The sequence below is a fragment of the Nomascus leucogenys genome, chromosome 13 (assembly GCF_006542625.1).
Source record: "Nomascus leucogenys isolate Asia chromosome 13, Asia_NLE_v1, whole genome shotgun sequence".
NCBI lineage: Eukaryota > Metazoa > Chordata > Mammalia > Primates > Hylobatidae > Nomascus > Nomascus leucogenys.
The window spans coordinates 84,285,830-84,308,726 of record NC_044393.1 but is presented as its reverse complement, the minus strand read 5'-3'; the positions used below and the strand labels follow the sequence as shown (position 1 = coordinate 84,308,726).

Sequence of the window (22,897 nt, the reverse complement as noted above, 5' to 3'; positions counted from 1 at the left end):
CTGTATTAACTATAGACTTTGGGCGATAATGGTAAGACAATGTTCATGTGTGGCTTTATGTACACTGGCTGTGTTAAATTGGTTTAATTCATAGGTCTACTAGAGGCTTGATAGCAGGAGACAGCTTGTGGAATAAAATCAAGAAATTAAAAGATGACCAGCATCACTGCTTTTGTGAAGCTGAATGATCTATGTGCAGATACTGAGTGAAGATGGGCAACAAAGTCTCTATTTGCTCTGAAATTCCCCTAGGGAATATTCTGGCTAATTGGAAGGAATATAGTTATTAACATATGACTAGAAAAAAGATGATTTATTACTGTAATAATACTGTCTAGACTCAGTACCTGCTGGGTGATAATAGATTTTGGTCCCAGAATGGAAGTACCCAGTATTAGACTTTGATAAAATTAGAAGACCTTTGTCAGAGAGTAAGGAAATGGGACAAAATACCCTACACCCACTCTTTTATGCTATTGCAGAATCAGAACTCGGGACAGGAAAGGGGCCACAGGATACTAGCTATGCAGGGAGATGTGAAGAAGGTACTCCCAGATAGTCAAACTCAGGAAAAAAGGACAAGAAAGATTTCGCCCTTTTATAGGCCTTGAACTTGGAAGCCACTATAGGTCTCATTGAGGCAGCTGTGGCTCAGCCAGTAGCCACCCTTCCCCCTGGCCAAGGCAGACCCAGAGACTTCTTCCAGGGATGCTGTGGTAACTCCACCCATAACATAGCCCATTCCCACAGGGCCAGCAGCTGCTTTCTTAGCTGCCATGCCAACTGCTTCCACCCCACATTATGAAGAAGTAGATTTGAAAGAGGGGGCCACAGCCCCTTCTGAGTATGATGAGGGAGCTGGAATGGTCTCCCCCTCAAAGATCTGGCAGGGCACCCAGTTTGGACAGGGCAAAAGTAGGAACGGGGCAGGGCAATTCCCACTTAGGAGATTACCAGTAGGAGGTTTAGATAAAAATAGACAACCTGCAGGACACTGTTAGACATATAGCTCATTTTTAACATATGACTTATTGAATTAGAAAAGTTCCAATCTACCCTACTGGGAGGACCCCAAGAGGATGGCAGACCTTTTAAAATCCATTTTTGCCACCCCTCAATCCACCTGGGCAGATGTACAGACCTTCCTGAATATGTTTTTATTGGCAAATAAAAAGATATTAGCAATTGAAGAGGCAAATGAGGAGGTGCAGCACCTCCATAAAACCAACCCATAAAATACTCTCAATTCTGCCATGGACATTCCAGGTACAAACCCTCACTGGGACCCCAACCAAGCAAATGATATGGCTTGCCTAGAACACTAATGTAAGTGTGTCCTAGCTGGACTCAGAAAGGGAGTACCCAAGCAAAATTGCCTGAACAAAGTCCAAACAGTCATCCAGAAGGCAAATGAGGATCCTTCTGAATTCATAGAACAAATCTACCAGGCTTTTTGTAGAAATACATGCATAAACCCTGAGAAGTCTGAGAACTCAAGGCTACTAAATGTGACTTTTATGCAGAGAAGTGCCTTCAACATAAGTAAGAAATTAGAAAAATATGATAAGGTGCTGGAAATGATCCCAGATCAGTTGGTGGATATTGCTCTGCAGGTGTATAACCATAGAGACCACAAGGGAGAAAAGGAACAACAACCTGGCACTGCATACATGGCACAGGCAGGGTTCCTCAATGCCCTAGGAACCAGGGCGAGCCCCTAAACCACAAAAAGTGTGCTTACTGCATGGAGGAAGGCCATTGGAAGGCCAACTGTTCAAAACTAAAAGAGACAGGGGGCCAAAGAAAATCAGGATCCATCCAGGAGAGAGGTCATAAACAGATGCAGGGACAGAGCTGTGATAATTAATGGGGATGCCCACGGGCTCCCTTAGGTCTTACAAAACCAATTAACACTTCCCCAGAAGAGCTCTGTATATTACTGACAGTGGAAAGCAAACTTATTAATTTCCTGGTTGATACAGGGGTTTCATACTCAATTCTTAACACCCCAGAAGCACAGAGCACAAGAATAACAGCACCTGTGACAGGAATAGCAGGGAGTATCCAGCAAAAAGCCTCTTTTCAACCTTTGAAATGTAAGTTGGGGGATTTGGAACTAAGGCATGCTTTATATGTATGTCAGAATGCCCCATCCCTCTGCTTGGATGAGGCCTACTGTGTAAATTAAATGCTCAAGTAGCCTTCTTCCCTGAGGAACAGCAGTGATGCTTGCAGGTTCCCCCAGAGCAAGCACTTTAGTTATAGATGTTGCTTACCCTCTAAAAAAAGGAAGAAAAACTTTTCCCTCCAGAAATCTACAAAAAAATGAGTAGTTGTGGCAGACAGAACTCTGGGAAAAGCTAAAAATGTACAGCCAGTGCATATAGAATTAAAGGGGCTAAGGTGCCCCAGAAAAACAAAACCCACTAAAAAAGGCCTTAAAAGAAACACAAACAATTTTGCAAAAATTTTTAAGGAATGGGCTAATTAATTCTTGCAGGTTCCCATACAACACCCCCATTCTGCCTGTAAAAAGGCCACACTGTGATGCAAACTGATTTGTCCAGAACTTAAGAGCAACTAATGAGATAGACCAGTATATTCACCCAACTGGGTGTAACCTTTCTTACTTTACTAACTGCTATACTTGGAAACTACAGATGGTTTTCAGTGTTGGACCTTAAAGATGATCTTTTCTGTATTCCAATTGAGGAAGCAGCTCACCAGTTATTCACTTTTAAATGTTAAGACCTGGAGACCAAAGTGACTTTCCAATATTGTTGAATAGTACTGCTTCAGCGGTTCAAAAACTCTCCCACTGTCTTGGGGGAAATACTGGCAAGAGATTAGAGACTTGCAACTAGATGAAGGAGTTTGGCTACAATATGTGGATGACCCTGATTATGAGAAGTACCTATTGCTATTCTAGTCCTAAATCACCTGGCTCAATGTAGGTAAAACGTATCCCCTGTGGATATAAGATATCCTAGCAGACAGCTCACATTTGCAAACAAAAGGTCATTTATCATGGCTTCAAGTTAAGGCTAGACAAGAGGAGCCAAATGACTGATTGAAAACAGGCAATAGCAGCCATCAAAGCCCTGGAGAAGCGGAGGCAATTGCATGGATTCCTGGAAATGACCTGTTTCTGTAGGATCTGGATTCCAGTTTTGGGCTGATGGCCAAACCACTTTAGAAAGCCTTAAAGGGACTAGACTCAGAGCCCCTTTAAGGATAAATTAATTACAACCCCAGCACTGGGGATACCAGGCCCCCAGAAGCCGTTCAAACTTTATATCCATAAAAAACAAGGAGTCAATTTGGGCATGTTAATTCAAATGCAGGAGGCACACTGCAATCCATAGCCTGTTTCTCTAGGCAATTGAATCAGACAACCAAGGCATGGCCAATCTGCCTTCAGGCAGTGGTAGCTACCTGTATAGTTTTGCAAGAGGTAGAAAATTTTTCCCTGGGACAGTCAGTTACAGTGTTTGTGCCCCACCAGGTATTGACTTTACCAAAACAAAAGGGAGATTATGGCTCACTGCAGGGCAAATGGGCAAATACCAGGCCATCCTCTTGGATGACCCAAATGTTACCCTGCGAACTACTACGCCTCTAAACCCCACAACAATGCTCCCAGCTACAGAACCCAATTCTGATTTATAGCATGGCTGTCTAAAAATCCTTAATGCAGGCCAGGCGAGGTGGCTCACCCCTGTAATCCCAGCACTTTGGGAGGCCGAGGAGGGTGGATTGCTTGAGCCCAGGAATTTGAGACCAGCCTGGGCAACATGGTGAAACCCTGTCTCTACTAAAAATACAAAAATTAGCCAGGTGCGATGGTGCATGCCTGTAATCCCAGCTACTCAAGAGGTTGAGGCATGAGGATTGCTTGAACCCAGGTTGCAGTGAGCCGAGATCGCACTACTGCACACCAGCCTGGGGGACAGAGCAAGACTCAGTCTCAAAAACAAACAAAAAAAACCTTTATGCAGTCTATTGCAGCAGACCAGACCTGGAAGACTAGCCAGAGATCAGGAACTCTACACCAGTGGGAGCAGTTTCACGGAGGATGGACAGTGCCAAGCCAGGTATGCCGTGGTAACTATCAACGGGGCAAAAGAAGCCCTCGCCCTTCCTGCTGGTACCTCTGCACAAAAGGCTGAGCTAATTGCCCTCATCAGGCCCATGCAGCTATCCTAGGGAAAGTGGTTACACTGATTCTAAGTATGCCTTCATGGTAGTGCATGCTCATGGGGCTCATCTGGAAAGAGAGAGGCCTCCTGACATTAGGAAATAAAGACATTAAACACCCAATGAAAATTTTAGCTCTACGAGAGGCAGCTGCTCTGCTCACCCAGGCCTCCATTATGCATTGCCCCAGGCACCAAAAAGATGACTCATTGACAACTAAAGGAAATTAGGCAGCTGCCGGGAGCTTTAATTCCCCATCTGGACTTGTCAGATTTCAAACCCTGTTACACTGAGCAAGACAAGAAGCGTGCCTGGGGACTAGGGATTTGATAACACAGACTCAGATCCATTCTGGAAAACTGAGGCTTAGGGAACAGTCTTACTCCCCGAGGCCCTGGTCTATCCAGCTTTAAAACATTTGCAGGAAAGAACACACTATGAGAGAGGCACCCTTGCAGACCTTGTGTGGCCCCCACCTTTGGAAAGCTATTCAGAAAATTACACAGGGGTATGTTTTGTGCACCAAAAATAACCCCAAGACCGAACATAATCCTGCCAACAGAGGAATGCAACTCAAAGGACCGTGCCCTTTTAAAGAGTGGCAGGTGGAATTCACTCAGATGCCTACAGCCAGTGACATAAATTCCTCCTGGTATTTTTTTTTTTTTTGAGATGGAATCTCGCTCTGTTGCCCAGGCTGGAGTGCAGTGGCTTGATCTTGGCTCACTACAACCTCTGCCCCACAGGTTCAAGCAATTCTCGTGCCTCAGCTTCCCAAGTAGCTGGTACTACAGGTGCGTGCCACCATGCCCAGCTAACTTTTGTACTTTTAGTAGAGACGGGTTTTCGCCATGTTGGCCAGGCTGGTCTCAAACTGCTGACCTCAAGCGATCTGCCTGCCTCAGCCTCCCAAAGTGCTGGGATTACAGGTGTGAGCCACCACACCCGGCCCTGCTGGTATTTATAGACACCTTTTCAGGATGGGTAAAAGCATACCCCACCAAGTCCAAAAGAGCCACAGAAGCAGCTAAGACATTATTCAAGAAAATCATTCCCAAGTTCGGACTCTCATGCACTACACAAAGTGACAGCAGTCCTTCTTTCATTTCAGAAGTTACTCAAAAGGTAAGTCAAGGATTGCAGAGCAAATGAAAACTACATTCATCATACAGACCACAGTCAATGAGAACGACAGACAAGAAAAACCACTCCTTAATAAAGACAGTGGCCAAACTCTGGCATAAAACTAACCTGAGTTGGGATAGGGTTTTACCTATCGTCTTGCTCCTGGTCAGGGTGGCACCCTGAAGCAGGCTTGGGTTAAGTCCCTTTAAAATGATATAGGAGAGGCCTTTTCAGACCCCTTTGCCAGAAACTCCACGTGTGGATGTGGTCAGTAAGGCCAGAGAAACATGTGCAGCAGTTGGGACAGACGTTGCTGGCTGGTCTGCGAGGGTGGGGGACTGTGGTGGGCAGTGAGGTGGCTCATTACCCTGATCCACTCTGGCCAGGCCTTCCCACGGCAACCAGTGGATGTTGGCCCTGCTCCTAGCCCTGGTCTGGCAACTCGCCCAGCCCAGGGGATTGCAGTCATATTGTTTTCAGGGGAACTCCATAGCGGCAGGAGCTCCTGCCTTCCTGACACCCAGCAGTTCCCATCTTACTTCAGGGGTGAACTGGGGCCCTAAGAACGACGGTGGAGGATCCACACTTCCTCCATGGCCACACTTGCTGAACCTCAATCAGAACCTCTCTGGGCCATGGGCCATCTCCTCCGGAGCCCCTGCCCAGGCCCAGAGGGTCTTCACTCACCGTCCTCTGTATGCCATGGGCTGTGGAACAGCCTAGGTTTGAATCTCAGCTCCTACATTTATTATGAACCTTGAACAAAAACCCAACTCAACAACATCTGAATTTTTCTTTCTTTTCTCTCTCTCTTTTTTTTTTTTTTTTTTTTTTTTTTTTTTTTTGAGACAGAGTCTTGCTCTGTCACCCAGGCTGGAGTGCAGTGGCATGATCTCGGCTCACTGCAACCTCTGCCTCCCGGATTCAAGCGATTCTCCTGCCTCAACCTCCTGAGTAGCTGGGACTACAGGCGCGCACAACCATGCCTAACTTTTGTATTTTTAGTAGAGACGGGGTTTCACCGTGTTGGCCAGGCTGGTCTTGAATGCCTGGCCTCAAGATCAATCTGCCTCAGCCTCCCAAAGTGCTGGGATTACAGGTGTGAGCCACCAGGCCTGGCTGTCTGAATTTCTTAATCTATAAATAAAGATGTGAATGCCAGGTGTGTCATGAAGATGAAATAAGACAGTCCATATAAAGGCAGAGCACGGTGTACAAAGCCAAGTGTTCAATAACAGTCAGTGACTTAGCAGCTTTTGACTGTCTCTTCATCTTGGTTTTTCTGTCACAGCCCAAGCCTAGTCTGTCTTCTCCTTCTTCAAACATCTTCTGAATCCAAAATATCTAAGACAGGTCTCCTCAATCAACTTGGAAAGTTTATTTTGCCAAGCTTAAGAATGTGCCTGTGACACAGCCTCAGGAGGTCCTGAGGACATGTGCCCAAGGTGGTTTTATACATTTGAGGGAGACACGGTGGTGGGGTGTGGGGGGTTCCAGGTCATAGGGGGTAGATAAGTTTGCTTTGTTTTGAGTCCTCGATCAGCCTTTCACTGAATACATAGTTTGGCTCAGTGAATCTGCATTTTTTTTTCTTTTTTGAGACAGTCTTGCTCTGTTGCCCAGGCTGGAGTGCAGTGGAACAATCTCGGCTCACTGCAACCTCCGCCTCCAGGGTTCCAGCGATTCTCCTGCCTCAGCCTCCCAGATAGCTGGGACTACAGGTGTGTACTACCACACCCAGCTAATTTTTTATTTTTAGTATAGATGGGGTTTCACTATGTTGACCAGGTTGATCTCGAACTTCTGACCTCAAGTGATCCACCAGCCTGGGCCTCCTGAAGTGTTGGGGTTATGGGCGTGAGCCCAGCCAGAATCTGCATTTTTACATAAACAATAGGGCAGAGGAAGCAATCAGACATGCGTTTGTCTCCGGTGGGCAGAGGGATGACTTTCTGTCCCGCACCTATGAGGATCAGTCGTCAGTTTACACTGCTAGGGTGAAATTCCACAGAGCTGTTTTAGGGTAAAGATCTTGAGGTCCACAAGGAGTTTCCTTGTGGGCAAATTGCGAGTGAGGTATGCAGCGTTTTTGTCTCTGCAGCTATCTTATTTAGGAAAAAATGGGAGGCAGGTTTGCCTGAGGCCAGCTTGACTTTGCCCTTGGCTTAGTGATTTGGGGTCCCAAGATTTTCCTTCCACAATCTCATCGTCATGGTTTTTGGGGCTTCCTTTGGACCAACTCCCGTTGACTTTTATGTGGGTCCTGCCATGCGCTTCGTGAACCTTGGCAACCAGCGCCGCCCTTTCCAGAACATTCTGCCACCATGAGGAGCTGGTATTTGCTTGCTTTGGACTTTATGAAGTGGGGTTTGATTAAGAGCTTTTGAGGAGGGGCTTTCAAGTGTTCTGTGCAGAATAACAGTGAAACTACACCTTCCTGGACTTCTCTCTTTAGAAGGCAGATTATCAGGTGTTTCTGGGTCTTTGGGAAACAAGCACAAAGGGTTAGAAGCATTTGTCTCTCAGGCTCTCACCTGAGCCTTGTGAGGCCTTTGCCCTACCCATAAGCCTTAGCAGCTGTGGCCAGGACAAGGCGTAATCTTCTACTCTTTTAATCATCTCATTAGGCATCTCAGGGGTCAGGCTGTTCCAGCTATTTTGCAACGATTTCCATTCAGCTCAACCAGTCACAAGGAATCAGCTTAGAAAATGGAAAAGCCTGTGTTCCAGCCAGAGCCTCACTCTCATCCTCCTCCTTTTCTGCCCCCTCGAACCTGGTTTCCAGCAAGTGTTCTTCTGCTACACCCTGATGGGCTGTCCTCCGCTTGGTTTCCTGAGTGCTGTGGGGGATCATTAACTCCTCTGCAGCTACCGAAACTTATGAAACATTTCCTGCAACCAAATGCACCTTGGTTCCCTGCAGGACAGGCTGGAGCGGGCATCTGTTATAGACAGGCAGGCAGGTAGGAGCTGGAGGCCCCTCCCTCCTGAGGGCTGCCTGGGTAGTCCTCGGTGCAGAGCTGTGCCTAGAGAAGTTAATCTCCGGCTCCTGTGGCAGCTTCACCTTTTTTTCTTTTTTTTTTTTTGGTGTTCCCTGCTCTGCTTCCCCAGAGGAAGCCAGAAGAAGAAGACCCCAGTTGCCACGAACTCTGCCATCACCAGCCGTGAGCACTCCACTTACTCGGTGAGGCCCCACTTACTCGGTGAGGCCCGGCGGGAGACAGAGGGAGAGAAAGATGGGGAGCAGGAAGAAGGGCTGCGGGGAGGTCCTACTGCCCTGACTCCTTCTTAGTGCTAAGGCTGAGCCTCATGCTTTAGACCAGTGTTCAGATGATGAGACCCGGGCAGCACTCCCTCCCCACCTCCAGCGTTAGTGCCTCTTAGTGTCACCTGTGGTCACCATCACAACAGACACAGAATCCGCCCCGAATAAACAGTAAATTACAAAGGAGGAGGGATGATTTGGAAGACTAGATTTCCTGGTAATCCTGGCAACTGATCCCGTTTGCGACACCCTAATGCACAGGGTGGATCTGTTGAATCTGAAGGCCTGTTTTCCAGGTTGCATTTCAGTTTCTCTTTTCAGAAGCTTTCTCTGAATGGAAGCAAAGTGTGAGAGAGAAAGAAGTCACTTTTATCAAGCAGCCAGTATGCCCTAAGCACTTTCTGAACTTTATTTTCTTCCAAACAAGCCAATGGAAACAGGCACTTCTGTTCCCATTTTACAGATGAGAGACCTGAAGCCCAGAGAAGTCAAGTCACAGTGACTCATCTGATGGTCTCTCTAGCTGGGCCCTGAACCCTGGCCCTACCACCCCCTCCAACTTATTTTGGCCACTTGAACATAACAGGGTGGACTGGGGGGAGACCCTCTGTTCTTGCCAATACCCACTGCACGGGCCAGTTCTGCAGCTCTAATCCGGCCCAGCCCAGATGTCTGGGGACAGGGACCACCCACGATCCGGGCTGGGCTCTCAGGCTTCCCTGGAGCCTGGCTGCCGGCCCCTGCCTGCTGCTGGTCAGCCTTCCAGCAAAGAGCCACACACATTCTCTTCTGATAAAGTGTGGGAGGCACCAAAGAACTCACGTCACTCAGCGGAGGTGCCACTAGCTCTCGGGAGCCAAAAACAACCCTAAACAGCAACGACACAAACTTGGGAAATGAGTTGAATATTCCATTTTCTGGAGACTGTTGTGTGTTCCTACATTTCTGGCTTCCCTGAGGCAAACTTGAGAGTGGGGGTTCTGGGCACCTATCCCTCTCCTTCTCAGTGGCCTTTCTTCCTGCTGTTTTTCTCACAGCCTCAGATCAGCACCCAGATGACAAAGTCACTGTTCTGAGATGCTGCTCGTTTTGGGGAGCACGTTGCTCTGCTGGAACAGGGTTATAAACTGGTTTATAAACTGGGGGAAGGCAGCTCCCCGACCCTGAAAGCTTACGGCCCAGCTAGGCAAAAGCAGGAAGAGGCGGCATCTGAAAAATATCTCTGATACCCGGGAGAAAATGGCAAATGATGCTCCAGAGATAAAGGCCACAGGCAGGTGGGGAATCAGGAAAGGTGATGGGGGAGGAATTTGAGCTCTTCCAAGGAGGCTGCGAGTACAAGAAGCAGGTGGTGGAGATGGAGAGAGGCCCGCGGTGAGCAAAGGCACTGAGGCAGGACCATGGAGGCTACATTGGGAGAAACCTGGACAAACCCACTGGCGAGAGCCAGGTGAACGGGAGTGTTAGGAAACGAGCCCAGGTCAGGTGAGCCTTGGAGCCTGGAAAGAAGGAAAGGCTGTATGGGGTATAGATGGTGTCAGAGGGGGAAAGGCATTCACCTTTCCCCAAGTAATCCCCAGCCTTGTCATTACTGCTCTCCACACATCAGTGCCGCCTTCTGCTCTGCTAGTCTGTCCCCGGGAGCTAGAGGACTGTCCCTGTGTGCCTAGGGCCACACCAGGTGACAGCCCTCGACTCCACTTGGTCCTATGTGGAAGCTTCCTCCTCTGGTGGACCTCAGACAAGCCTTGTAACCTCAGGGAGCCTCAATCTCCTCATCTGTCAGAGGGAAACGATAAGATGGTGGTGAGACTTAGATGAGATGTTCTTTTTTTTCTCCTGAGACAGAGTCTCGCTCTGTCTCCCAGGTTGGAGTGCAGTGGTGCAATCTTGGCTCACTGCAACCTCTGCCTCCTGGGTTCAGGCAATTCTCCTGCATCAGCCTCCCAAGTAGCTGAGATTACAGGCCCATGCCACCACACCAGGCTAATTTTTGTATTTTTAGTAGAGATGGGGTTTCACCATGTTGGCCAGGCTGGTCTAGAGCTCCTGACCGCAAATGATCCACCTGCCTTGGCCTCCCAAAGTGCTAGGATTACAGGCTTAATCCACTGCACCCGGCCTAAACGAGATGTATTGGAAACTCTTTGTAAACTGTAAAGTGCTATAAGATGCCAAACCCCAATCAGGATGCCTCTTTTGATCAAGTCTTATGGTAAAATTACAATCCATGCATTGGACAGACTCCTCCAACCAGAAGAGGAGGTTGTGGCTCATATTCTCATACCATTCCCAATGTCAGGGAGTGTCTCATGAAGAATTCATTCTTCCTCCAAAAAGGGGCTTGCAAGCTTTCTTCTGCCACTGTATGAGTCACATGCACAGACTTCTCCCAGCAAGGGATTCTCTGGAATTAAAAAGTACTTCATATATATATGTGTGTATATATGTGTGTGTGTGTGTGTGTATATATGTGTATATATTTGATTTTTTTTTTTTTTTCTGGTAGAGACAGGGTTTCCCTATGTTTCCCAGGCTGGTCTCGAACTCCTGGGCTCAAAAGATCCTCCCACCTCGGCCTTTCAAAGCACTGAAATTACAGATGTGAGCCACCGTGCCTGGCCTACCCATATTCTGATCTGCTCCGAGATGAGGCATCTCCTGCCTGCATCTGAGAAACCTGGCTCTAAGCTATCTCTGGGCTGTTCCTTGTTTCTGTGAATGTCTTTAAGCCCTTCCTCACCGACACACAGGACTCTTAGCATCCTGTGTCCCTGCTGTTCATTTCTACTCCCCAGCCCTCTTTGCCTAGATGACTTGAGGAAGTTTACAACAAAAGGTGTATTTATAAACAATTAAGTGAACAATATAGAGATAAACAAGCACACAGAAAGGAGAAGAAAATGAGTATGTTCAGAGAAGGGCTGGTATCACTGAGATCAAAGTATTCTCCCAGGCTCTGAGCTTTCTACCAGTTCTGGCTGGCGGGCTTCTTGGTCACACTCTCTTCACAAGGGAAGGACCAGCTGTTCTCAGGGAAGGCAAGGTTTCTCCTGGTTCTGTGTTCGAATTTTCTTTTTCATGTGGACCCTCATGTAGGATCCATTTCCCAGAAAACTGTTTTAAAGCAGATGCAGAAGTGGTTTCCATGACCTTCCGATGGTCCACATTGATATAGACAGACCTTAGATGATTCAGAGATCATCAGACTGTGAACAGTCTTTGACACTGGCTCCTGCTCTACTGGGGAAAAAAAGACAAGTAGGTTAGGGCCCACATTTTTTCCCCATCATGCTGTCTCCCTCGCCTTCACCTTCCTGAGAATTCCCAGAGGTCCTGGGAGAGGGTACGATGTGAGCTTGCTGGCAGGACACACACAGCTGGAGCAGCCACGGCCCTGTGAGCTCATTCACAAGTATGCGTGAGTGGATGGCACACATGTTGCATGCATGCTAGCCTGCGGGCATCCTTATGACCCCTCCAGATTCTAGAGGGGGAGACAGGCTGGGAGAGGCGACGTCAGGTGCTTGTGGTTGCTGAGCTGGGGGGTAACAGAATCACATCGGCCTAACTGCTGCTGCTCCTCTGTGACTTGCCTGTTCAGAATCCAACGGTCAATCACTCCATCTCCCCCTCCCCCTCCTCTTTCCTCAATCGTGAATTTTCTTGATGTTCCTTGTGGATTCCTACACACATTCACTGAAACCTCAGCATAAGCACTCAGGATCCAGAGCTCCCTCCAGTCTACCTTTGGCTGGGCTTTGACCACTTTAGGAAAAACAGATTTCTTCTACGTGCAACCCGTGTTCCGAGCAGCCTCAATACATCCTTTTTTCCCTAGAAGTCTAAAGAGAGTAGGCATGGTGTTTCAGAAGAGTTCCGACCAGCCAAAGTTAGAGATTTATTTTAAAAAATCAGTTAGAAAGATTCTCCATAGTCATTGTTTTGTACGTTTGTTCATTCGTTTCATCAGTGCCAAGAGCACTATGTACTAGGGATGGAGATAGAGAAGTTATGGGACTATACAGTCTTTTGGGTAAGGAATCATAGGATTATGATATGAGTGGTTGGGGCTGTGGTAAACATGCTCGTGATTCCATAGGAGGCCCTGAGGGAGAGCAGACCTTCTCTAGTCTGAGGTTGGCTGCGATGGAGTCAGGGAGGGCTTCCTGGAGTAGGTGAGCAGTCACTAAATAGATGAGCTGAAGCAAAACTCTTACATAGATGTTTTAGGACCTAGTGTTATGAGATGAATGAGCAAATGCTGATTTGTGATGAGAATCAAATGATCCTGCAGAGCTGAACCAGGGCCAGGTCGGTAGACCCCATATCAGGATCCCAGACCTTAGCCCTGGGTTCTCCTTTGTGTGCAATGCCAGGCTTCCTCCATCCCTGCAACAGGGCTTTGCAGGACTATACTGGGAAGGAATTAGGATGAGCATTTGCCAGTGCTCGGCCCCCATGGAGAGGGACTGGCTTCCTTTATCTCCACACAGGACAGGGTGCCGCCCACTCCACTCACCTCCCCATCCTTTCCACCCAGCACTGTCCCAAAGTTAGGGCTTCCTTGAGGGGACCAATGCTCTTACAATAGTGGTTCTTAACTGGGGGCAGTTTGACCCCCAGGGGATATTTGACAATGTCTGGAGGCATTTTTGGTTGTCACATGTTGGGGGAGGGAGTGCTACTGGCATCTCATGGGTAAGGCTGGGATGCTGCTTAGCATAATATCACGCACAGGACAGCTCCCATGCCACCAACCACACAACACAACAAAGAATTGTCCAGTCCAAAATATCAATAGTGCCGAGTCTGAGAAACTCTGCTTAGAATATAATGTTTCCTTAGCACAGTGTTCTCCTGGAGATGGTAGGGGAAGACTGCCCAGTTCTTCCGGTGGCTCGCTTGCCTCTTTCCACATCAAAGCTAGTGGTAACCCCCACCCCCATCTCATCTCCTGCTCCTGCTTCTGCAGAGCGGAGCTGCTGATCCATTTAGGTGCAGGAAGCACAGTGCCCAGGATCCATGAAAATGTCCTCATTTCTTTTAAAATTGGAAGGAAAATATGCACTTTAAGGTCAAAGAAAAGGTTTTAATACATTAAAATAGGCTGGGTGCAGTGGCTCACGCCTGTAATTCCAGCACTTTGGGAGGCCAAGGCGGGCAGATCACCTGAGGTCAGGAGTTCAAGACCAGCCTGGCCAACACGGTGAAATCCCATCTTTACTAAAAATACTATATATATATATATGAATATATATATATATTCATCTTTACACCAATGTAGTCCCCAAATATAATATAATATTTTATTTTATTTTTGAGACAGGGCCTTGCTCTGTTGCCCAGGCTGGAGTGGAGTACAGTGGCACAATCATGGCACGTTGCAGCCTCAACTCCTGGGCTCAAGTGACCCTCCTACCTCAGCCTCCTGAGTAGCTGGGACTACTGGTGTGCACCACCACACCTGGCTAATTTTTGTATATTTTGTAGAGATGGGGTCTTGCCATGTTGCCCAGGCTGGTCTCGAACTCCTGAGCTCAAGTGATCTGCCCTTCTCGGCCTCCCAAAGTGCTGGGATTACAGGAGTAAGCCATCATGCCCAGCTTCCAAATACAATTTTAAATATATTTGCTATGGAGGAAGGGGCCCACAGAGTCCGAGTGCTTAGTGCCTGTGAGCATCATAACGTGGCCCTGCTCCAGAAGTTGTTCTCTGAGGCTGGGCTGATGTAAAGGATATGTAGGCAGGGAGCTGGGCATTGGAGTGGGTGACCTCAACATTCTCTCTAGAACTGTCTCCATGGGAAGCCTGCACTATCCTCAGGCTGTGACATTATAGAGACCTGCCTTCTGTGATCTGGCTGGCGCCCAGAACCCTGTGGAAGCACATCACATAGAGTGGCCTGATGTTCATATTGGCGGCCTTACCAGCTTCCGGCCACACCAGAGACAAAGCTGCCATGTTCTTCTCACTCATGACAATACGCTCAAATGTTGGCCTTAAGCACATGTGCAAAGCCCTTTGAACATGTGGAAATATGGAAGCTCAGAGTAATTAGATCAGCTAATATTGATGGGGCGATTACGCTGTGCCAGGCGCTAGGCTACACGCTCATGCTCCAATTTGATTTTCTCATCCATCTATAAGGTAGGTGCTATTGACGTTTCTTTTATATAGATCAGAAAACTGAGAAATATAAGGAAGGGGCCCAATTAGTAAGCTGTCCCACCAATAAGTTGGAGGGAAGGTCTATAACTCAAAGTTAATTTTGGTTAAGCCGAGAGGAATGCAAGTTGGCTATCATTCTATATGCACGGTACTCATTTACAGTGTTACATTCATTCATTCAGACTACACTGAGCACAGGGGCTTCACTAGAAGCTGGGATGAGTGAGAAGAGTGAGAAACAATCCATGCATGCTGGAAACTGACATTCCAGCAGAAGGGATGGGTAAGGAAGCCGCCCATTATGATAAACATGTTGTGAGGAGGGATTTGGCAGATGGAAACACTGGTCCATGTGGGAAAACTACCCATTTTCTGATCTTGGAGTTGGCCCCATCTCCTCTTCCACAAAGCTGCTCCTCTGCCAAGGCATCGGGTAAGGTGCCCACTCCCCTCGTGTGACCCCAGACTTCACACAGAGGCCCTGCTGCAGATCATAGCATAGGAAGCCACTGCTCTTTTGAGTCTGCTGGCTTCAGCAGACTAGCTGGCCAACAGTTGTCCCCATCTTACTGCCTCTTGTGTTTTAAAGGCCGTCTATCTGGTTGAAATCAGGAAGTCCACTTGATCCCTCTTGAAATGCCCAGACGTGTCCTTTTCTTGTTCCCAGCAGAGGGGTGATGTCGTGCTCAGCTCCCAACCTGTGGCCAAGGCAGGAGAACAGATAGGCAGCCCGGGAGTCATGCAGCAGCTGCCTGGCCTATGGCATCTTGGACATCCTGCCATGTTATCTCTGTATCTTCTTGGGGATTCAGGTAATTCCTCCTGAAGAGGCTCTGCCTCAAAAACCACATCAACACATAGTCAGGTCAAATGAAGTTGTTTTGTCTCCCACGTTGACCTCTCGCGGGAACTCAAAGCTCCTGCAGTCTCTTTCTCTCCAGGGGTGTGGGGAGGGGGTGCGGAGGATTAGAGGAGGATTTTCCCTCGTACTGCATTGACTGGCCATATCCGAGACTGGCTGGGCCATTTTTCTCCTAGTTGGGTTCATTGGGCTGGTTAAAGGTCCAGTTCTCTTGGAGGAGGTGAGAGGTACCAGCCAGTTCTCCTTCCTTAGAGCAAGCCCTGCAAATGATAACTTCTCTTCCAAGTTCAGCTTTCATGAAAATGCCTGGCGGCCGGGAAAGGTGGCTCATACCTGTAATCCTAGCACTTTGGGAAGCCAAGGCAGACAGATCGCTTGAGGTCAGGAGTTTGAGACCAGCCTGGCCAACATGGTGAAAATACAAAAATTAGCTGGGTGCGGTGGCTTGCATCTGTAATCCCAGCTACTCAGGAGGCTGAAGTAGGAGAATTGCTTGAAGCTGGGAGGCAGAGGTTGCAGTGAGCCAAAATTGTGCCACTGCACTGCAGCCTGGGCAACAGAGTAAGACTGTCTCAAAACAAGAACAACAAAAACAAAAAGGCCAGGCGCGGTGGCTCATGCCTGTAATCGCAGCACTTTGTGGGGCCGAGGCGGGTGGATGACTTGAGGTCAGGAGTTCGAGATCAGCCTGGCCAACATGGTGAAACCCCGTCTCTAATAAAAATGCAAAAATTAGCTAGGCGTGGTGGCAGGTGCCTGTAATCCCAGCTACTCAGGAGGCTGAGGCAGGGGAATTGCTTGAACCCAGGTGGTGGAGGTTGCAGTGAGCCGAGATCTCGCCATTGCACTACAGTCTGGGTGACAGAATGATACGCTGTCTCAAAAAAAAAAAAAAAAAAAGAAAGGAAGAAAAGAAAATGCCTGTACGATCAAGAGATTTATTTGCTAATGAGGGGAAGTTGGCCCTGTCTATAAGGGTGTTATAGCCAGTGCTTCCGGGCAGGATATGAGATGGGCAATCTAACACTGGTGGATTCTTGGCTTGGAGAGTATTATGGTCTGCACTGAATTAGTGGGTAGCAGGTCCAAGAACATCTATGAGACACCATGAAGGACTGTAGGAACAATGGCAAGGATTGTCAAAGTGCCCCTATGACACGTAGGCACTTCTTCTCTGCAGCTCCCCCACCCCCTTATCGTCTTTCCCAAGGGGGCAGCCAATTTTTAGATGACCACAATTTGTCCATCTCCTTCCTTCCTTCCATCCTTTCTTCTCCTTCCTTCCTTCCTTTCTTCCTTCCTTCCTTCTTCTTCCTCCTTCTTCCTTCCATCTCCTTCCCTCCCTCCTTCCCTATTCTCCCTTCCTCTCTCTTTCCTTCTCTTATTTTCTTCCCCTTTTTTCTCTCTCTCTCCCTGTTTCTTCTCCTCTCCTCTCTTTTTCTCCCTCCCTCCTTTTCTTCCTTCCTTCCTTTCTTCCTTCTTTCTTTCCTTCCTTATCTTTTTTCATTTTTTATCTTGACTGACCCAACAACTAACTTTTATAAACCAAGCCTACATCTGCTGCTTGATTTATGCTGTATTCTTAGGGGTTGAGTTAGAGAGCCTACACTCTTGGGTAAACCTGCAGTGGGACATTGGCTGCTCCTGCAGATGCCAAACCAGAGTGATTCTACCAGCACTAGGGACATGAGACCCTGTGGAAATGCTGGCCTCAGGTTTCAGAGAGCCAGTTGCATCAAAGTGAAGGAGAGAAGCAGGTGGCTTCACATGTCTGTTCTCAGAATGTTTGGCTCAGTGGCCAGATTTGTGTGGGGACTGGAGCCATATATTGGCCAGTTAGTGTGGCTCAGAACAAAACTGACAACAGCCCACAAATGTACCCCCAGACCCGGCCAACCTTTCAGCTCTGGGGCTAGAGTGTGTGAGATAGAGTCTGCATTAGTCTATTTTCACACTGCTATGAAGATACTACCTGAGGCTGATTAATTTATAAAACAAAGAAATTTAATTGACTTATAGTTCTTCATGGCTAGGGAGGCCTCAGGAAACTTACAGTCATGGTAGAAGGGAAAGCAGGCCTGTCTTACATGGTGGCAGGCAAAACAGCGGAAGTGAAAAACCCAGGGGAGACTCCCATTGATTGATTGATTGATTGAGTCTCATTCTGTGGCCCAGGCTGGAGTGCAGTGGCTCCATCTTAGCTCACTGCAACCTCTGCCTCCCAGGTTCAAGCAATTCTCCTGCCTCAGCCTCCTGAGTAGCTGGGATTACAGGCACCTGCCACCATACCTGGCTAATTTTTGCATTTTTAGTATAGATGGGGTTTCACCATGTTGGCCAGGCTGGTCTCAAACTCCTGACCTCAGGTGATCTGCCTGCCTTGGCCTTCCAAAGTGCTGGGATTACAGGCATGAGCCACTGCGCTGGGATGGGAGACTTCCATTTATAAAACCATCTGATCTTGTGAGAACTCACTCACTATCACGAGAACAGTATGAGGGAAACCGCCCACATGATCCAGTCACCTCCCACTGGGTCCCTCCCTTGACACAAGAGGATTATGGGGATTACAGTTCAAGATGAGATTTGGGTGGGGACATAGCCAAACCATATCAGTGGCCCATTTCTGTGTTGATTGCTTGCCCCATATCTATCAATCAATTGGTCAATCTGGCATCTATATTTAATTTACCCTCTTTATAGCTGAGGCTGCCTGCTGTGGGCTCAGCCCTACCCTGAGCTCTGGGTCTAACTCTGTCCTGTTCAGTGAAACTGCAATAGCCTTTGGCCGATGGCTGCAAGCTCATGCTCAGGGCCTCCTTGTAGATGGTCTGCTCTCACAGTGGGCCTTGTTTAATAACGAGCCTCTTGCCTTACTCTTGTTCTTAAGGCCCTGTCTTGGTTCCCGTTACCCCCTCCTATGATTGCCTCCCTGCCTTGGTTTCCTCCCCAGGATATGAGTTCCTGGAGCCAGGTGCCTGCTCCTGAGGCCAGTCTTTGTGGCTGGGTCCCTGCTTCTCACCATCAGGCCTTCCTCATTCCCCTGCCTGCCTGGTCTTTGCTTGTTACTCATGGCCAGGTGACTCTCAGAGCAGTGGGAAAGGCACCCCTGTCAATGTTGGGCACTCTCTGGTTTGGGGAATGAGAGTGGAGCTGGAGGCCACAGCATCACATGCCCGCTTCTCTCACTCTCTGCCCACAGCACTTCCTCACAGCCCTGGGGGGCCTCGTGGCGGTGCCATTCATCCTGGCCAAGGACCTGTGCCTGCAGCACGACCCCCTGATGCAGGGCTACCTCATCAGCACCATTTTCTTCGCTCCAGCATCTGCACGCTCCTGCAAGTGTTTTTAGGGGTCAGGTAGGTAAAATGGCTCCCCGTGGGTTCTGACTTTTACCTGCCAGGGTGCCAGCAAGGCTTTCTTGGCTTATGGCTGGAGAGATGGCTGGGAAGCTGGTGTGGCATAAGGGAGGGTGCACAGGGTTAGGAGACAGAGCCTGGGTTCAAGTTTCAGCTCCATCACTTACTCTCCACATTGGCTAGGATCCTTGATGGGAAGTAACACAAATCCAGATCAGCTTAGGCAGAAATGTATGCTTTATTAACTGATAAGGTTAAAACAGGAGAAACGCAGGGGTGCATCCAAGCCACAGGAACACAATGAACCAGGGACTCAAATGCTGCCGGGATCTTCCCTGTCTCTTGACTCTGCTCAAGCCTGCCCCTAATATTTGCAAGACCCTCGGTACGAGTACAAATGGAGACCCACATACTCTGTGTCTAAATATTGGAAAGTTTTAAACCAAGCTGACAAACTCTGAAATAAAACATGTTCTCATCATTCTGCCTGGAAGGCCAGGTTTGAACTGAGAATCCTCTGCCTCGTTAGACCTCTGCTTTGGAGCCTGGCAACATGGCAAGGGCCAGCCCCCAGCCTACAGCCTCCCACTTCTCTCTCCACGCTTTACTCCAAATCACAAATGGTCTCACATGTATGGACGTGGACATCCCAACCTGCACATCCAACTTCTTTCCTCACTCCCATGACAATGGACTCCCCAAATAGGTGGCCCCAAACGGCTGGCCCATGGCCATCCTTGGGGTGTGCGCACCTGCCTCATTGCCTGCCCTCAGCAGGATAGACCTACAGAAGACACACAAGCAGCTTCTGGAAGAGGCCCAGGGCCATCTGGGCACAGAATTTCGGGGACTCAAAGGGGAGAGGGACACAGACCTCAGGTGAGCACATCCCCTTGGCCCTGCAGACTCCTCCCTGAGGAGCTAGAGCAGACCCTCTAAGGCATCGGGCCAAGTGCAGGGGGCTCTTTTCTGGTTGGAGGGCAGGATCGTCTCTTCATTACTCTGCCAGTGCCTGTACTTCCTACTTGCAGACAGGCTTCCTGCACGTGTGTGTTAGTCAGGGTTCTCAGAGAAGCAGAGCCAATAGGATATATAGAGATATATGAAGAGGAGATTTATTTCAGGAATTGGCTCACACAATTATGGAGGCCAAAGTCCCATGATCTGCTACCTGCGAGCTGGAGAACCAGGAAAGCTGGTGGTTCAGGCTGAGTCCAAAGGCCTGGATGTGAGGTCGGGGTAGGAGGCTAGTACTATAAGTTTCAGTCTGAGTCTGAAGGCCTGAGAACCAGGAGTACCAGTGTCTGAGGGCAGGAGAAGACAGCTGTCTCAGCTCAAGAAGAGAGCAAGAGAATCCAGTCTTTCTCTGCCTTTTGTTCTATCTGGGTCCCCAATGGATTGGATGACGCCCACTGTATTGGTGATCTTCTTTACTCATTCCACCAATTCAAATGATAATCTCTTCCAGAGACATCCTCACAGACACACCCTGCGATATGTTGCCAGCCATCTGGGCAGCCCTTAGCCTGGTCAAGTTGACCCATAAATTCCACCATCACAACGTGACTGCAGGCAGCACTCCTAGACATCCTCCCACTTACCACCCAAAAGCAAGCGTGGGCTGCTCTGGCTAGTCCCACATTGTAAAATTCCAGGAGAGCTCTACTGCCCAGCCCTGGAGCTGCCTGGGCAACAAATATGGCAACTCCCATTCGGGAAGATTTCCCAGTGAAGCAGAGTAGAGGAATTCTGCTCTGGGTAGGCAAGACAGCAGACATTCACCGTGGTTTGGGACCTGTGAAATGTAGCTAATGAGTATATGTGCCTTTGCTCCCTTACAGTATCATTGAGATGCTCAATTGGTAAAATCAGTAGAATCCCTTTTTTAAAATAAAAAAATCAAGTCCCTTGTGTTCATGTGTGGGCTGCTAAAATTAGCCCGAGTAAAATGGAGCTCTATTACTCTGGCCTGGACAAAATTGTGAAGCCAGGAAATGTGTCTTTGGAGACCGTTCCTCTGTCATTTCCACACATCCTCTTTTTTCACTCTCTCCACTACCATTCCCTACCCCATCGTGATTCCCTAGAACCTCATACAGTGGCTTCTTTGGGTTACCACCTTCTTGGGAAATTTCTCTTTGTAGGTCCTCTTGATCTTCCTTATTCTCCTCCCTCCCTGCAAACCTATTAGTCCGGTGTTCCTTCCTTTATGTTTATTTAGCTTCCAGTCCAAGGAGAGAGTGAGTTTTGTGCAACCTGAAGCTTAGATGGTTTTTGGTGTCCCATTTAAGAAAAAGAACAGAGGCCGGGCGCGGTGGCTCATGCCTGTAATCCCAGCACTTTGGGAGGCCGAGGCGGGCAGATCACGAGGTCAGGAGATCGAGACCATCCTGGCTAACACAGTGAAACCCCGTCTCTACTAAAAATACAAAAAATTAGCCGGGCAAGGTGGCAGGCGCCTGTAGTCCCAGCTACTCAGGAGGCTGAGGCAGGAGAATGGCGTGAACCCCGGGGGCGGAGCCCGCAGTGAGCCGAGATCACGCCACTGCACTCCAGCCTGGGCGACAGCGAGACTCCGTCTCAAAAAAAAAAAAAAAAAAAGAAAGAAAGAAAAAGAACAGAAAATTACCCATATAAAATTGTGCACAAAAAAGAATATCTAGATTTAAGAAAGTAATCACAACAAATTACAGGTGTTAAAAAACAGATAAATACTACAAATGTCACACATGTCAGAAAATAACGTGACATTTTTATTATTTAACCATCTGACAGTCACCTATAATACTTTCTCCCTCTGCATTTTATGGTTTCATCTCTTCAATGACCTCATTTTTCAGAAAAAAGGAAAGATAACTCAGTCATTCCTCTAGGATGGGTTAGTCCAAGTTTATTTGTTACTACTGCTAGCTGAGATGCCTGGTTACGACTTTCCATGCAGACTGTAGTACTGCTATAGATTTGTGCCTTACAAACACAGGAGTTTGACAAATTTTATTGGACCTGATTCCTATCAAAAAATGTTTAAATGCATAGTGCATTCATAAGTTTATATGCTGCATTCCTACGTATATTCCTGATAGGAGAAAATGTCCATTTTTGCCTAGATATCAATAACAACCAAATCTCTGGGAATTTTGCGTATCTGATGATTGTCAAGTTTTCCACAGATAGCTTCTGGCTCCATACATTTCAAACCTTGTTTGTCATCCACTATCCGCATACATCAAGTGCCAGGTGCTAGAGGACATATTCACATCCTGATGTGGCCTCTGGTCCTGCACCATCATGTCATGACATCAGGTGAACTGGCCCAGTGGGTGTTAGGAGAATTGCTGGAAACCGTGATTATACCAAGAAGGCTAGCAATAAATTCATTATACATAGATGGGTCAGTGGTCTGCAACTGCATTAATATATCCCACTACATTTTAACTAAACTTATCCTAACTAGACTCCCCCTTAGCCAAATCCCATGGCCTTTCAAATGCCATCTGAGCCATGGTTTACAGTTAGGGAGCTCAAAGTGGACAGAGACAGCTGTTGAAGCCAATGGCGGCTGAAACCTTTTGCTTATACAGATTTTACAAAGGTGTATGGTTAGTGAACACATTGCTAGATTCCCATCTGGGCTTTGGAAGGAACTGTGCAAGGGAGGGGCCCATCACTGTAATTCCACTTTCTACCTGATCTGTGCCAAGCCTGTGCTCTGCTCTGGGGTTGCAAAGGAAAATGGAAACATTCCCCACAATGTGCTTCTGCCTATCTTAAGAGAAAATGACTCGGCAGGAACAATGAATATGCAATTAGTCTTAATTATCTGAATCAAAGCTACAAAAGTGTAGACTAAGGTTGGCTAGTTATTTCCAAAGTAGATGGTATCTAGGCAGCATCTGGGGGAAAATATTCATTCCTAGA

At 47.9% G+C, this 22,897-nt stretch overlaps 1 pseudogene; it reads left to right on the top strand.

Moving 5' to 3' along the window:
- Positions 1 to 15,108: 15,108 nt before the first annotated feature.
- The window catches only part of LOC105740736, a 41,733-nt pseudogene continuing 33,944 nt past the window's right edge, over positions 15,109 to 22,897 (top strand).